Source organism: Rhinatrema bivittatum, chromosome 9, assembly GCF_901001135.1.
Source record: "Rhinatrema bivittatum chromosome 9, aRhiBiv1.1, whole genome shotgun sequence".
Taxonomy (NCBI): domain Eukaryota; kingdom Metazoa; phylum Chordata; class Amphibia; order Gymnophiona; family Rhinatrematidae; genus Rhinatrema; species Rhinatrema bivittatum.
In genome coordinates this window covers 113,484,929-113,503,079 of record NC_042623.1, presented here as the reverse complement: position 1 = coordinate 113,503,079, position 18,151 = coordinate 113,484,929, and positions in this window count along the sequence as shown.

The following is an 18,151-nucleotide window of genomic DNA, read 5'->3' as shown; positions in this document are numbered from 1 at the left end:
CCGTAAGGCAGGCAAAAAAAGATCCCTGGACATGGACCCACCACCAGGAACCCCAAAGAGGGCCAGGATTGCAGAGGCCCCGGGGCCTTTATCAGATCCCAAGCCCACCCACTTGAGAGCCACATGGGTGGATACGGATACCTCCACTGATTCGGATGACCCTGGTAGCCCGGAATCTCCCGCTCAGCCCCCGAGGGGGGTAGAAGGGGAATCAGTCATTTATGTCTGGGGCCCGGGGGGTCTCATGGGATGAGGGCGACAACCCAAAGGTTGTCCGCCTGTTTCGTAAGGATGAGCTAGGGCCACTAATTCCAGTGATTCTAGGGGAATTGGGCATTCCCCTTCCTCAGGTGGAATCCCAGTTGGGGGGGCTACGGATCCCGTGGTATTGGGTCTCCGGGGTCCGCCATCCTCCTTCCCATTTCATTTCTCGGCTACTGACTTTTCAAGGAGTGGGACACTCTCTGGATTTGGGCTAAGGCCATGGATAATTCTCTCTGCTACCTGAGGAGGCTTTGGACCTCTTAAAGGTACCTAAAGTGGACTCTGCGGTGGCAGCGGTCATGAAGAAGACCACCATTCTGGTTACTGGGGGAACGGCCCTTAAGGATCTTCAGGACCGCAAGCTGGAAGTTCAACTTAAAAAGATTTTTGAGATTTCCGCCCTGGGCATCCGAGCGGCGATGTGTAGTAACTTTTTGTTGCGGGCGGGCCTGCGTTGGGTGCAACAGCTTTTGGCCAATGAATCGCTATCTCAAGAGGAATCTATTCAAGCGGGACATTTAGAGGCAGTGATAGCCTATAGTGCGGATGCTTTTCACGATTTGCTCCGTACATCGGCTAGGGCCATGGTGTCGGCTGTTTCCGCCAGGCGTTTGCTGTGGCTCCGTCATTGGGCAGCGGACGTGTCCTCCAAATCTCATTTGGGTTCTTTGCCATTTAAAGGAAAGCTGCTCTTTGGAAAGGAACTCGAGGAACTAATTCAGTCCTTGGGCGAGAATAAGGTACATCGGTTACCAGAGGATAGACCAAAGTCGAGGGGTACCTTTTCCTCCAGGGCTCGATTTCAGGGAGGCCGGAGGGCTAGGATCTCTCGGGGGTCGGCTTCTTCCTTCCGTCACTCGACAACAAACGTATTCCCAGTCCTTTTGGGGCCGCCGTTTCAGAAGATCTGGCTCCGGCCAGGGTACTCCGGGTGGAAAGCCTTCACAATGCTGGGCGGCCAGTCCGTTCCTTGGTCCCCAGGGTGGGAGGAAGATTGTCTCTGTTTTACCAGGAATGGGCCAAAATCACATCGGATCAGTGGGTACTGTCGGTGATAAGACACGGTTACGCGTTAGATTTTGCACGCCGGGTCCATCCATCCAATTTCTGGTCTCTCCATGTGGTCATGCCACCAAGCGCCGCACAGTAAAAGACACCCTGTGGCGGCTGATCGACCTAGGCGCCATGGTGCCGGAACTTCTAAGGGGGTGTTATTCCATTTACTTCGTGGTTCCAAAGAAAGAGGGAACCTTTCGACCCATTCTCTACCTCAAACTCGTCAACAGGTGATTGTGTCCATTCGGCAAGGGGAATTTCTTGCGTCTCTAGATCTCCCAGAAGCGTATCTACACCCAGGGATTTGGCCCGAATATCAGAGGGTTCTGAGGTTTTCCGTTTTGGGTCAGCATTACCAATTTCAAGCCCTTCCGTTCGGTCTGACCACTGAGCCTCGTACCTTTACCAAGATTATGGTGGTGGTGGCGGCGCAGCTCAGGAAGGAGGTGCACCCGTACCTTGACGACTGGTTAATTCGGGCGAAGCCTGCGTTGCTTTGCTGGGCGGCGATAGGTTGCATTCTTCAGCTGTTGAAATCCCTTGGCTGGGTGGTCAACTTGTCCAAGAGTCGCCCTGTGCTGTCTCAGTCGGAGTTTTTGGGAGCTCGGTTCGACACTTGTCAGGGTCAAGTGTTTCTCACAGAGGAGAGGATGTTCAAGCTCCAAAGTCAGGTGCGTACCTTGGTATCCAAACCAGTTCCGACGGTGTGGGATTACTTACAAGTCCTAGATTTAATGGCTTCGACTCTGGAATTAGTCCCATGGGCATTTGCGCATCTGCAGCCTTTACAATCCGCTTTGCTCTCCCGATGGAACCCGGTTACGGAGGAATTCCATCTCCCTTTACCGATGCCAGAGTCCACACGGGCCAGCCTTGACTGGTGGTTGTGTCCGGACAATTTGCTGTGAGGGGGGGTTCCTTTAGTGGTCCCTGACTGGACTATGGTCACCACGGATGCCAGCCTGCACGGTTGGGGAGCTGTTTGCCTGAGAGAGTCAGTACAGGGGCGGTGGTCCCCAGAGGAAGCGCAATGGTCCATCAATCGCTTAGGTCTTACCTTTTGATAATTTCCATTCCTGTAGTACCACGCATCAGGCCAGAGTCCCGCCCATGCTACATTTGAAGGTAATGGAGAGTCTGCATAGTGTGTTTCTTTATTAATCTCGACAGCATACTTAGGGTTCTGTTCTCCTATGGGGGTTCATGAGCTGGTTCTCAGGTTGTTAGGTTACTGTATATAGTTAGTTTGGGTTTTCTTGTTGGATCCATTCTGCTTTGACATTAAGTAATACTGCCAGACTGTAGGTGGCACCATCCTATATATAGGTGGAGTTTTTGTAAATAAACTTCTGTCTCTATCTGCTGGGGGAGGGGGGGGGGGGGGCAAAGCCCAGCAGTCTGGCCTGATATGTGGTACTACAGCGACGAAAATTATCAAAGGTAAGACCTAATTTTCTTTTTTTTATACTCTTGTCTATTGGCTATTGTTTTGTTAAAAGCACAGATAAAGTCAACTGCATTAGAAGGATTAAGCTTGTATTGGGACCTATAGGGCTGTAAACAAATTTTAAAAAGTCAAAGCACCATATATAGCTGTTATGGTCCTAAACTGTATATTCCAGCTAGATCAGTTCCTACTGTGTGTTCATTGAAACAACAAAAGACTTTTCCACTGCTCTAAACCTGACAGATGGCCCCTCTTAACACTGCACTAATCGGTTATTCCCTGTACATACCCAGATCAGTCCAGACAGCTGGGTTTTGCCTCCCAGCAGATGGAGACAGAAAAATTTTGAGAGTGCCCTCTCTTATCCTGGTGTGCCACCTGCTGCTCCTCAGTATTTCTCAGTCTCCAGCAGAGGAAGGTGGTGAAAAAGCGGTGCTTCGGACCCAAGCTTTAAAAAAAAAAAAAAAAAAAGTCAAGTAAGGAAAAGAAGAACAGAAGTCATAGGAATGCCTGGTGGGACCATCCTCCCTGGTTGCAGGCAGGGATGAGCAGGGGTTGGGAATCCCATCTTTCGCTCCTTGGGGTGAAGGGGGTGATAGCTGGTGGTCCAGTTCACTTCCCCCCCCCCCCTTCTAGCATCTGCCTTCAGGGGGGAAAAAAAAGGAAGAGCTTTGTTTCTTTAATTGTTCTGCCTGAAGTTTGTTTATATTAAAAAAAAAAAAAAAATAGCAGACCAAAAAGGTGCAGGCAGCAGTGGTTGCAGGTAGCAGGACTGCTGAGAGTATCCGGTCAGTGGTAAGTCTTAAGGGGTGCCTTCTCCCATTCTCCCTGGGTCGGTCCGCATTTGGTCATGCGGTTCCTCTGGTGCCATTCCCCACTAGAGCCGTTCCTCACGCTGCAGGGAGCATTTTTTGGGCTGGGCTTCGGCCGACTGCTGCACTCGTCTCCCTGGTGGGGAGCCTTCCCTGAGCATATTCGTGCTGGTTTCGTTGCAGCACTTGGGTTCTGGTAGAGCTGTTGCAGGCTGATCCGTTCCCTCTCAGCGTGGGAACAGTGGCCGTTTTGGACACATTTCGCGTGGCAGAGGCAAGAGCATTAGGGGGAGGGGATTTTCTTCCAGCACTCTCTCCTGCCGATTTTTACCCCAATGAGGTCTGGGAAGCTGCAGGGGGGGCATTCTGAGGGGGAGCCCCAGTATCCTCGGAGGGTCTCTATGGGGCCAGTCTCCCCCCGCACCCAGTTTATCCTTTTAATGCACCAGGTCTTTTTGGCCACTGGAATAGGAGGAGGGAACTTCCCTGTGATCAGGTTCCTGAGCGCCCACTGGGGAAGGTGGCCAGGAAGGAGGATCCACCGGTGGCAATGCAAATCTGGATGATTCATACTCCCCCGTGGGGCGTGGAATTTCCCAGCAGGTAGAGATGGACAAATCCGATCAAGAGCAGGGTCTGGAGGATCCTCCTTCACCCTCCGATGGTCCAGACCTCGGAAGTGAGTCTGGCATTCTCCCCTCGGTTGAGGGTGACGACCCTAAAGTGGTCTGCCTATTCCGTCAGGAGGAGCTGGCCTTCCTTATCCCACACGCTCTGCAGGAATTGGGGATTGTGGCAGTTACTGTGAACCCAAATCCAGACAAAGTGGATCCCGTCTTAGCAGGGCTGCAAGGCCCTGCTCAAACATTTCTTCTCCACTCCATGTTGCAGCAAATGATGGCACAGGAGTGGGACACTCCACAGACTGGACTCAAGGTTTGGCAGAGCAATGGACAAACTCTACCCTCTTCCAGAAGACATTTTGGAGCTCTTACGGGTTCCGAAAGCGGATGTGTCTGTTTTGGCGGTCACGAAGCGAACTACCATCCTGGTGGCCAGAGCGACAGAGTTGAAAGATCTCCAGGATCGCAGGCTGGAAGGTCACCTTGAGGATTTTTGAAGTTTCTGCCCTGGGTATTCATGCTGTGGTCTGCAGTAGCTACATGCTCAGGGAGGGCCTCTGCTGGGTGCAGCAGTTGCTCAGCGCCAAGGATTTGGAGCCCCAAGAGGCCAAACAGGTGGCACGCCTGGAAGCTGTCGTAGTTTATGGCGCGGACCCTTTTGTATGACCTTCGTACCTCGTTGAGGACAATGGTGTCAGCAGTCTCTGCCAGGAGGCTCTTGTGGCTCTAACTGGGTTGCAGATGTATCTTCAAAGGCTCAGTGCTCTTGTTTTTAAAGGCAGACTGCTCTTTGGAAAAGACTTAGAGCAGCTAATAAAGCAGCTGGGGGATAATAAGGGGCTTAAGCTCCCAGAAGATGGGCAGAAGGCTTTCCCCTCAGCTTGCTCTTGTTTTCGTGGCCAAAGATGTTTCTGGCAGAGCAGATCGCAGGGCACGGGCCAAAGACAGACCTCAGGGAGGTTCCAATCTTGGTCACAGGCCTACCCTCGGTGTAGATCAGCCGGTGATGATTCCGGGCATGGGCCTAGCAAGGCTAAAGCTGCCCAATGAGTTCTGGCTGGCCCACTCCTCGGACCTGGTCATAGGGGGGTCAGATGACTCTCTTTTACGAAGAGTGGGTCGAAATCACTTCAGACCAGTGGGTTCTTAGTGTGATAGAACTCTGCTATGCGTTAGTTTGCTCATCTGCTACGCACCCTGTTTCTGGTGTCCCCTTGTGGGTCCCCAGAAAAAGTGGTTATCGTTTGTCAGACTCTGGAGCGCCTCCAAAGTCTGGGGGCCATTGCGCTTGTCCCCCCCCCCACATCAAAACATGGAGCGGGACATTACTCTATTTACTTCATAGTCCCACAGAAGGAGGGGACTTTTCGGCCCATCCTGGACTTAAAGAAGATGAATGTGGCTCTCAAAGTACCTCGTTTCTGGATGGAGATGCTCCGCTCGGTCATCGCAGCTGTATAGAAGGGCAAATTCCTGGCTACATTGAATCTGACAGAAGCCTATCTCCACATCTGGATTCACAAGGACCATCAAAGGTACCTCAGGTTTATGGCTCTCTGTCAATATTTTCAATTTGGGCTCTACCATTTGCCCTTGCCTCGGCTCCATGGTCCTTCACCAAAGTTGTGGTGGCCGTGGCAGCCCTGCGGAAGGAAGGAGTTCTGATTCATCCCTATCTGGACGATTGGCTCATCCGAGCAAAGTTGGCCGACCAATGCCTGTCTTTGGGCTGCGTGGTCAACCTCGCCAAGAGCCATCTAACCCCATCCCAGGTTTTGAATTTTTTGGGAGCGCGCTTCGATACCCGAGTGGGCAAGGTGTTCCTCTCAGAGGACAGAATCCTCAAATTGCGCAGCCAAGTCCAACGCCTCTTGCAAGCCTTGGTGCCCAGGGTCTGGATTTACCTGCAGGTTCTTGGTTCCATGGCTTTGACCTTGGAACTGGTCCCGTGGGCCTTTGCACTTATGAGACTGCTTCAAGCTGCCTTGCTGTCATGCTGGAGGCCGCTGTCAGAACAACTCCACATACTGCTACTACTTACCAGTGTTACCAGATTCAGTCTTTCATGGTGGCTCACCCAGGACAACTTGGAGCACGGGGTGAATCTCAAGATACCCCAGTGGATGGTGGTGACAGATGCCAGTCTCACCAGCTGGGGATCGGTGTGCCAAACTGTCGGTTTAGGGTAGAGATGTGAATCGGAACCGGAATCCGAACCGATTCCAGTTCCGATTCACATGTGCGTTTTTTTCAATCTGGCCCGATCGCGGTTTTGTTTATCGGCTGCGCCCCAGCCGATAAACAAAAAACCCACCCCGATCCTTTAAAAGTAACCTCTAACCTCCCCCCCCCCCCAAAAAAAAACGTTTTACAGGTACCTGGTGGTCCAGTGGGGATCCCGGGAGCGATCTCCCGCTCCAGGCCGTCTGTTGCCACTAATCAAAATGGCGCCGATGGCCCTTTGCCCTTACCATCTGACAGGGTATCCGTGCCATTGGCCGGATCCTGTCACATGGTAGGAGCACTGGATGGCCGGTGCCATCTTGTGCTCCTACTATGTGACAGGGGCTGACCAATGGCACCGATAGCCCCTGTGACATAGTAAGGGCAAAGGCTATCGGCGCCATTTTGAATACTGGCAGCCGACGGTCCGAGTGTAGGAGGTCGCTCCCGGACCCCCACTGGACTTTTGGCAAGTCTTGTGGGGGTCAGGAGGGTCCCCCCAAGACTTGCCAAAAGCCCTGGTGGTCCAGTGGGGGTCCGGGAGCGTTCTCTTGCACTCGGGCCATCAGCTGCCAGTAATCAAAATAGCACCAATAGCCTTTGCCCTTACTATGTCACAGAGCCTACCGGTGCCATTGGTCAGCCCCTGTCACATGGTAGGAGCACAAGATGGCGCCGGCCATCCAATACTCCTACCATGTGACAGGATCCGGCCAATGGCACGGATACCCTGTCACATGGTAAGGGCAAAGGGCCATCGGCGCCATTTTGATTAGTGGCAGCCGACGGCCCAGGAGCAGGAGGATGGCCCGGAACTGGAGATCACTCCTGGGACCCCCACTGGACCACCAGGTACCTGTAAAAAGTTTTTGGGGGGGTCAGGAGGGTGGGGGAAGCTAAGGGGTTACTTTTAAAGGGTCGGGGTGGGTTTAGGGGTTATTTTTGTGTGCTGTTTTTCCCGCCGCCCCCCCCCCCCCAAAAAAACAATAAGGGAACCCCCCACGATCAATATTGTGGGGTTTTCCTATCATTTTGGGGGAGCCCCCGATTTCTGACTATTTTGAAAATATCGACGATATTTTCAATCGTCCGAAGCCCGATTCACAGCCGTAGTTTAGGGCAAGTGGTCTCCGGTGGAAGCATCCTGATTGATCAATCATCTCGAGACAAGGGCCGTCTGGCTGGCTCTGCAGAGCTTCCTACCCCTCCTGCATAATCGGGCAGTCGGAGTCCTGTCTGACAATGCGATGACCGTAGCCTACATCAACTGGCAGGGAGGAACCAGGAGTCGTCCCGTAGCATTCAAAGCGTAGAAGCTGATGTCCTGGGCGGAGCAGCATCTAGCAATGTTGGCTGCATCTCACATTGTGGGATCAACTCACGTGCAGGTGGACTTCCTCAGTCAATAACAGCTAGACCCAGGAGAGTGGGAGCTGTCTGATGCTGCCATAAGACTGATCTGTCACAGATGGGGCGAATCTCACGTGGATTTGATGGCGACTCACACAAATACCAAGGTGACATGCTTTTTCAGTCGCAGAAGAGATTACGGTGCAGAGGGAATCGATGCCCTAGTAGTTCCTTGGCCACACGATGTCCTCCATTATGTGTTTCCCCCTTGGCCACTAGTGGGAAAAATTCTTCAGAGGATAGAACTTCACCCAGGACGGGTGATTCTTGTGGCACCAGACTGGCCACGGAGGCCTTGGTTCATGGACCTTGTGAATCTGGCCTTGGAGGGCCCTCTCCGACTCAGTCATATTCTGAATCTCCTTCACCAGGGACCTTTATTTTTCGATCAGGCGGATCACTTTTGTCTTGCGGCCCACCTTTTGAGAGGTGGCAATTGAGGAAGACAGGTTAGCCGGAGGCAGTTATTTCCACCCTCTTATGGGCCTGGAAACCCTCCATGTCTCTGGAATATGTTTGTGGATGGAAGGTCGTTGAGGCCTGGTGCCAGCCTCAAGGGGTGGAACCTTGTGGGGCTTTGGTGTCTCTGCTTCTATCCTTTCTGCAGAATGGTTTAGACAAAAAGGATTGTCTTATAATTCGCTGAAGGCTCAGATCTCTACCCTAAGATGTTTGTGGAGCCACACTTGGGGTGCTCCTCTAGTAACTCATCCAGATGTGGTGCGTTTTTCTCTGGAGCGTGAAGCAGGTGCACCCCCCCCGAACTTGCAGGCCATGCCCCTCCTGGAGTCTGAACCTGGTTCTCCGGGGTTTGGGCGAGGTCCCCTTTGAACTGCTCAGGAAGGCTACTTTAAAGGATCTCATGTTGAAAGTGGTGTTTATGATGGCCATTTGTTCAGCCAGTGCTCCAGACCTTGTCCTGCAGGGAGCTTTGTCTCCGCATTTCTGATACAGGTGTATTACTGCGTACTGTCCCATCTTTTTTTGCCTAAAGTGGTTTCTGCCTTTCACCTGAATCAATCGGTGGAGCTTCCAGATTTTCCGGCTACAGAGCTAACAGGTCCACGTCCGAGACAACTAAGAGCATCAAAGCACATCTGACTTCTAGCTATCTTGAGGCTACCAATGGGTTCCGTTTGTCGGATCACCTTTTTGTTCTATGGCATGGGGTGAAGAAGGGACAGTCGGCGTCTAAAACGACTATTGCTTGTTGGTTAAAGGAGCCCATAGCATCTGCTTATGTCTGGTCGCCCAGTCCCAGTGCGCTTGAAGGCTCATTCTACTTGAGCACAGGCAGCTTCATAGGCCAAGTGTCAGCTGGTTTTCCTGCAGGAAATCTGCAGGGCGGCTACCTGGCGGTCTGTACACACCTTTGACAGACACTACAGACTGGATGTCCAGCATTCAGACCCTGTCAGTTTCGGAGCCAGTGTTATCGGTGCGGGGCTCTCGCAGTCCCACCCTAATTAGGAGAGCTTGGGTACATCCCGGCTGTCTGGACTAATCCGGGTACATACAGGGAAAGGAAAATTGTTCCTTATTTGCTAATTTTTGTTCCTGTAGTACCACGGATCAGTGCAGACGCCTGCCCATTGAGGGGTTTCCAGGTTGTAGGTGGAGAGCCTGCTCGCTCTGTACTGTATTGTTGATTCGTGCCTTTTTCTGAAGAAATTTATAGGTTTTTCTAAGACATTCTTCCTGTTGTCAAAATTTTATTCTTCATCCTCTGCTCATTGGGGGGGGGGGGGGGGGGGGGTTAGGTTAAAAACGGTTATTCTTTAAAATAATTCTGCTTGGGTATGAACAAATACAGGAGCAGCAGGTGGCACACCCCAGGTTAGGAGAGGGTGCCCTCGAAGTTTTTCTCTGTCTCCATGTGCTGGAAGGGAGGCAAAAGCCAGCTGTCTGGACTGATCTGTGGTACTACAGGAATGAAAATTAGCAGGTAAGGACCAATTTTCCTTTTTTAGGGTCCTTCATTTTCAGTTTAAACTGATTTTCACTCAAATTCCTTGGGTTTTCTCAAAGTTGACAATGTTGTTTAAACTGTATTCTGTTCATACCCCAGCTCCGTCCACATGAGTGAGTTTTGCATCCCTACCAGCAGTTGGAGGCAGAGAATAAAATCTTTTCTCGCACTACTAAACACCAGAGAGCCACTTGAAGTACCTCAGTATTTCTATCTCTAGTAGCTGAGCTGTAAACCTGCAGTCTGGAGTTTCAAAAAATAAAAAAGATGAAAGAAGAAAATTATTCCCAGGGGTGCTAGTTTTGCTGTGGCGGACCATCCCCCAGCTGGAGCAGGAAGGTAGCCCTTCTTTCACTTTCACCGTATCTTTAGGAGGGTTTGATAGCCAATGGTGCTGGCTCCCTCATATCCTGTGTCTTCCTCCCCACTATGGAAACTCTAGTTCTCTCCAGAGCAACATCAGCTAAAGGGAAGTATTTTCTAATTTGTCTATCTTTGCTTTTGAGGGCGTAGCCACTTTTATTAAATCTAAAAAAAAAATAAAAAGTTAGAGGCAGTGCTGGGAGCAGTTTGGTGTCACTGGACAAGAAGGAGGTTTGCAGTAAGCTTTCTGTGGTGTGGGAACCAGTGTAGGAATTTTTTTCTTTTTAATTTAATCTTTATTAGAATTCAATTTGCTTCAAACAGGCAAATATCAAATCGAAGAGAAAGTTTAAACATAAAAAAATAAGATGATATCAAGTCCCCATGGGGACACCCAAAACCCAATGTTAACTCCACAATATCGAAAAGTAATTCTGCTCTAATAAGACCTCCCACCTCTACACCACTTAGTCTGTCCATTAAACGACTTATCAGATAGCAAAAGTTTCTAAATGAAAAGGATCAAGGAAGACAAACTTATTCTCTTGCCATCCCACAATACACTTACATGGATATTTTAGAATATTGCCCCAAGCGAGAGCTGTAGATAAGCGATTCTCAACTGGTGTGTCACCAAGCACCAGCAGGTGTGTGTCTGCTCCCGGTGTCCCACTGCCCCACTTGTGCTTCTCTTATCCCCAGGGGCGGGGCCGAAGAACGGAGAGACGCTGTGCGCTGGAGCCAGGTCGTTGGGGCCAAAGAGTGGAGAGCCGTGCGCAGCAGGAGGCCAGGCTTATTGGGCCAAACAATGAGAAGAGGCTCTGTGAGTGGCAGCTTTGTGTGCCTGTGGTAGAATGGGTGCATGAGTGAGAGCTTGTGTGTGTGGTACAATGGATGCCTGGGTGCGTGAGTGGCAGCTTTGTGGGTTGTGGGGGAATGGGAGCAAGAGCATTTCTGTGTGATTGAGAGCTTGTATGTAAGTGAGAGCATGTGTGTGATTGAGACAAACTGGTCAGGGAGGTGACTGGTGTGTGTGTGTGTGAGGAAGAGAGACTACTTAGGGAGGTTACTGATCTTTGTGAGACAGAGACTGTGTATGAGTGACTGGTTGTGGGCGCTAAGGAAGAGGACTGAGGACAGCTTCAGCAACCACTGCTACGTCTGGTTAATTCTAATGGCCTGCAAGGGAAAGGAGTAGGAGAGGGTAAGTAAAGGTGGCTTTTAAAGTTTATTTTTCTTGATTGACTGCCATTTTAATTATTGGGTATTATGTGATATGTCTGCAGTTTTGAAATATTTTATTGATATTTGGACAATTTTTAATCATTTTTAATTGTTGGATGTTCTGTTCATCAGCTGTTTTGTAACATTTATTTGTATAGTTTTACAATTATTTCTGAATGGGGATCTATAGCAGCTTGGCTTGCTCTGTTTTCCTAATAGGAGGTATATTGGTGTTTAGGACCTGATTTAATATTTGTAGTGTTGCCTTTTCATAGGCAGGGTTGTTATTGTTTGAGTGTGTTCCATAATATGGGTGTAACTTTGTGCGGGTTAGTTTGTGTGCATTATTATGTTAGGTGCTATATTTCTCTTTCCATTTCTCCAGGTTTTTACTGCATGCAGAGTGGCTGTTTTGGTTTTCCATTCCAGTTTGTCTCCATATTTATAATTTATGGTCTTTCTTTTCTGGGTGTGTGACCGAGGTGAGGTATTTTACTAGCATGTAGGCATTTGTATCAATCTTATTTGTGTTTTCTCAATAGGACATGCATTAGTGGTAAATTACTGTCTTTTCATAAGGAGGGGTATTGTACCTGCCAGTAAAGAGTTTGTTTTGCTTTTACTGAGATGTCATCAGAACCAGAATATCTTTTTTTGTATGTTGAGTTGTATGGGTAATGCCCTAGTTCTGCTCTGCACCCATGGTTGGGGGTCAAGGGGGTTCCTGAGGATGCAGAATGTATATTTACATTTTGCTCCATGCTGGTCACATGTTCAGTGTGTCATGTATGTGAGAAACATCTGTCAGGTGTGTCCTGGCTGAAAAAAGGTTGAAAACCACTGCCTTAGATCATAGCTGGAGAAACGCTTTCCTCAATTGTGTCTCTGGCCGTGTCTGGGGAAAACCTGAATTTTTTTGTCCACAAAACAAATTACCTTTAAATTTACAGTATTGATGAAAGAATACATCCCTATCAGATACTGAAATAAAGGAAACAACAAAAGTTGCTCTACCCCTAATATTATCCAGTGATTAGTAAAAAAAAAATGGAAACAAGTCAGAACCAGTGGGAGCTACAACATCGATAGCTCCCTCTTCTGTACTGGTGCCTTGCCTCTGATATATAACAACTATTTATTATACAATGAGAACTCTAGACAAAGTAAACTGCAATTCATCTGGTTAGGTACTTTTTAAACAACTCTTGCCCTGATATATAATATGCCTTGGGAAAATTTAATAAATGCAAATTTTTTGTTCTAAACTTATTTTTCAAAGCCACCTGCTTATGGTGAGTTTTCAAATTATCTTTAAGTCCAGTTGATATACAATTCTGTAGACAGGAAAGGTAACTAGGCTTCAAGTTAGCCAGTCTGTTGTTCCAAATTTAGATTTATATTCCGCAGCACTTCAAAGTGGATTACATTCAGGTAATGTAGGTATTTCCCTATCCCCAGAGGGCTTATAATCTGTTTGTACCTGAGGCAATGGAGGGTAAAGTGACTTGCCCAAGGTCACAAAGAGCGACAGTGGGACTCAAACCCTGGTCTCCTGGTTCATAGTCCACTGCTCTAACAGCTAGGCTACTCCTCCACTCTGTTAATGTGATTGATTTGAAACCTCAGTAATATATTCACAGTTTCTTGACAGTATTGGAGAGATTCATCTCTATACGAGAGACAGTCCTCCACATGGTCAGTTTTATAGTCTCTGGTTCAGCAGTTGGGTAACATTTAGGAAGATCCCAATGACTGAGGTGGGAGAACTCGAGATGGTATTCTCAGAGACCTATTACTAGCCAGAGAAACACTCCTGATAGGATCAGACTCCTCCCCCCCCCCCCCCCCCCATTCTCCCTCGGCATTAAGGGGCAAATCCCAAGTCCACTCCCTGGGCTAGGCCCGTGAAATTCTCTCAAAGGGGATTGCAAGGAGGCACTGGGTGTAAGTTTTGAGTCTTCCCCCCCAGAGCCTACTCCAATATTGGCATGGGGGAGGGTACACTCTTCCAGCCTAACAGGGTCATTCATCAAAATGCGTTATGATGTTAAAGCCTGCATAACGCCATAACGCATGTGATTATTTAGCGCAACGTGTGGCACAAATGCAAATTTTTCAAATTTATTCAAAGGGGAAGGATTGGAGAGGGGTTTGGGCATTATCACATGCTTTTAACGCCGGAAATAACTACACCTTTTTTTCCTGGCCTTAAGCTGTGGGTATCTCATAGAGCAGTGGTTCTCAACAGGTGTGTCGGGACACACTAGTGTGTTGCAAAGTCCCGGAAGGTGTGTCACAGAGCCAGCAGGAGACTGATCTTTTCTTTCAGTCTGGGCAGGACTTGGCTGAAATCTCTTTTATTGGGTCTGACAGGAAGCTGCTCTTGCTTCCTTCTCTTCCTAGTCAGTAGGAGATTGTTCCCTCCTCCTTCACCCAGATTAGAGTGCGATATCACCAACTTCTGTTCATATTGGCCCAGCAGGACACCAACTTTGTCTTTCTCTGCTTGGCCTGGCAGTGAGGTTGCTGATGCTCTCCTCACCCCATGGAGTCTCCAGTTTTGCATTGCATGCACAAGGTGGTCTTGGGGTTTTCCATTCCAGGTTTTGTTTCCACATTTGTAATTTGTGGTCTTTTATTCTATATTTGGTGAAGTAGGTCGGTCTGTGTGCTGAGGTTTGTATCAGCCTTATTTGTTTTATTTTCTCAATACTATATTGTACTGGAGGTGAACTGCTGCCTTTTCACGGGAAGGGCTATTGCTGTTTCATTTCTTGGAGTTACTGCTGCTGAGGTATGGCAGGTTTGATAGACATGTGCAGAGTGGGGTTTGTTTTTATTATTTTACTATGCACCTGGTAGCAGAGGGAGTTTGTGATACTGTTATTAAGATGACACCAGAATCAGAATATCTTTTTTTTGTATGGTGAGTTGTACAGGGAAATGTCTTCATTCTGCTCTGCACCCATTGTTAGGAAGCGAGGGAGTCCTGTGGATTCAGAGCAAATGACTATATTTAGTCCCATGATTGTCATGTGTTCAGTGTGTCACGCATGTGAGCATAATCTGTTAGATGTGTCCTGATTAAAAAAAAAAAATAAAATTGAGAACCACTGTTGGGGTGTAATAAACCATCTGAACCACCAGAGGTCTCCCTCTTCTAATCTTCTCCCGGCTCTTCCTTCGCTGCAGCACACATCCTTCCCACCAGAACATTTAGGAGGAGTGGATCTGACTCCTGTAGTTAAAAAAAGGAAATAGGATTAACTACAACTCAAAGAATTTACTTTAGAAAGGCCACATCTGCTCTTGCCCACGGGTCAAGGCTGTAGACTTCTGTGAAAACGTGAATGTACACAAGGTACTGCTTTAGTATTTCTTCTACTAAAGCATATCCCTTCTCCATATGGGATGTAAGCACTGCTGTAGTGAAGCATATTCTGAAAACAAAACAAGGAAGAACTTTTTATCTTGTGCATAAATCGCTATCTATAGAACATAAGAACATGCCATACTGGGTCAGACCAAGGGTCCATCAAGCCTATCATCCTGTCTCCAACAGTGGCCAGTCCAGGCCATATGAACCTGGCAAGTACCCAAAAACTAAGTCTGTTCCATGTTACTGTTGCTACCGTGTTTCCCCGATAGTAAGACACCCCTGATAGTAAGACGTAGTGGGAATTTTAGGGGGGTCGGCTAATGTAACACATCCCCCGAAAGTAAGACGTACCTGTCATTTCAAAAAAAAATTATTTTTAAATACCTGTCGGAGGGCCGCGTGGGTCCAGGCGGCTGGCGGCGGGAGCCGGGTGGTCGCGTGTTAAATCTAGGCCACGGGCGGGTGGGCGCTTGTTCCAGGCGGCGGCGGCGGGGGGGCGGGTGGACACGCGTTAGTTCGAGACGGCCGGCGGGCGGCGGGTGGTCTCGTGTTAAATCTAGGCCGGGTCGCACAGGCGCTCATTCATTCACTGCCGGTGGGGGCTGCCTCGGCAGCCCCCACCGGCAGTGAATGAATGCGCGCACAGGCCCACAGCACCTGTGCGACCCCTGCGATTCGGCGCTGGGGGCTGCCGGTGGGAGCTGCGGCAGTGAATGAATTCATTCATCCAGGCGGAGGAGCCGGCTGCTTTCGCCGCTGCCGGCTGCTTTCGGCTGCCACTGCCGGCTGCTTTCGGCGCTCAAGGCAGTCGGGTCGCACAGGCGCTGTGGGCCTGTGCGCGCATTCATTCACTGCCGGTGGGGGCTGCCGAGGCAGCCCCCACCGGCAGTGAATGAATGCGCGCCTGTGCGACCCGGCCTAGATTTAACACGCGACCACCCGCCGGCCGTCTCGAACTAACGCTCGTCCACCCGCCCGCGGCCTAGATTTAACACGCGACCACCCGGCTCCCGCCGCCAGCCGCCTGGACCCACGCAGCCCTCCGACAGGTATTTAAAAATAATTTTTTTTTGAACACTCAGGTTTTTTTTCCAATATAAGACATACCCTGAAAGTAAGACATAGTGGGACTTTTGGGGGTAAAAAGAAAGTAAGACGCTGTCTTATATTCGGGGAAACACGGTAGTAATAGCAGTGGCTATTTTCTAAGTCAACATAATTAATAGCAGGTAATGGACTTCTCCAAGAACTTATCCAATCCTTTTTTAAACACAGCTATACTAACTGCACTAACCACATCCTCTGGCAAGAAATTCCAGAGTTTAATTGTGCATTGAGTGAAAAAGAACTTTCTCCGATTAGTTTTAAATGTGCCACATGCTAACTTCATGGAGTGCCCCCTAGTCTTTCTATTATCCGAAAGAGTAAAAAAACGATTCACATCTACCCGTTCTAGACCTCTCATGATTTTAAACACCTATATCATATCCCCCCTCAGCCGTCTCTTCCCCAAGATGAAAAGTCCTAGCCTCTTTGGTCTTTCCTCATAGGGGAGCTGTTCCATTCCCTTTATCATTTTGGTCGCCCTTCTCCTTACCTTCTCATCGCAATTATATCCTTTTTGAGATGCGATGACCAGAATTGTACACCGTATTCAAGGTGCAGTCTCACCATGGAGCGATACAGAGGCATTATGACATTTTCCGTTTTATTCACCATTCCCTTTCTAATAATTCCCAACATTGTTTGCTTTTTTAACTGCCGCAGCACTCCAAACCAACGATTTCAATGTGTTATCCACTATGACGCCTAGATCTCTTTCTTGGGTAATAGCACCTAATATGGAACCTAACATTGTGTAACTATAGCATGGGTTATTTTTCCCTATATGCATCACCTTGCACTTGTCCACATTAAATTTCATCTGCCATTTTGATGCCCAATTTTCCAGCCTCACTAGGTCTTCCTGCAATTTATCACAATCTGCTTGTGATTTTACTCTGAACAATTTTGTGTCATCTGCAAATTTGATTATCTCACTCGTCGTATTTCTTTCCAGATCATTTATAAATATATTGAAAAGTAAGGGTCCCAATACAGATCCCTGAGGCACTCCACTGTCCACTCCCTTCCACTGAGAAAATTGTCCATTTAATCCTACTCTCTGTTTCCTGTCTTTTAGCCAGTTTGCAATCCACGAAAGGACATCGCCACCTATCCCATGACTTTTTATTTTTCCTAGAAGCCTCTCATGAGGAACTTTGTCAAATGCCTTCTGAAATCCAAGTACACTACATCTACAAATTCACCTTTATCCACGTGTTTATTAACTCATTCAAAAAAGTGAAGCAGATTTATGAGGCAAGACTTACCTTGGGTAAAGCCATGCTGACTTTGGTCCATTAAACCATGTCTTTCTATATTTTCTGTGATTTTGATGTTTAGAATACTTTCCACTATTTTTCCTGGCACTGAAGTCAGGCTAACCGGTCTGTAGTTTCCCAGGTCACCCCTGGAGCCCTTTTTAAATATGGGGTTACATTAGCTATCCTCCAGTCTTCAGGTACAATGGATGATTTTAATGATAGGTTACAAATTTTTACTAATAGGTCTGAAATTTCATTTTTTAGTTCCTTCAGAACTCTAGGGTGTATACCATCCAGTCCAGGTGACTTACTACTCTTCAGTTTGTCAATCAGGTCTACCACATCTTCTAGGTTCACCGTGATTTGGTTCAGTCCATCTGAATCATTACCCATGAAAACTTTCTCCAGTACGGGTACCTCCCCAACATCCTCTTCAGTAAACACTGAAGAAAAGAAATCATTTAATCTTTCTGCGATGGCCTTATCTTCTCTAAGTGTCCCTTTAACCCCTCGATCATCTAACGGTCAACTGACTCCCTCACAGGCTTTCTGCTTCGGATATATTTAAAAAAGTTTGTACTGTGAGTTTTTGCCTCTACGGCCAGCTTCTTTTCAAATTCTCTCTTAGCCTGTCTTATCAATGTCTTACATTTAACTTGAATAAATATACAATATATACCTGTGTCTCTTTTCATCAATATTTATTTGCTTTAATCACATACATATAATATCTAAAATTTATATAATATTCTCACTCATACCACATTCATTCACATAACACTAAACACAATATTGCCTATTGAACATATCCCTTTTACATTAAAATTCATACACCACTGTGGAGTGGTGTGAAGAAAGAATAAGAGAAAACCTTGGGAGTTTTTGAGAAGAAGAAGTTTGCTTCTTTTTTTGGGATATGGGAACTATTGTAGAAATATCAACAAGAAATGCTGTATGAATTTTAATGTAAAAGGGATATGTGCAAAAGGCAATATTGTGTTTGGTGTTATGTAAA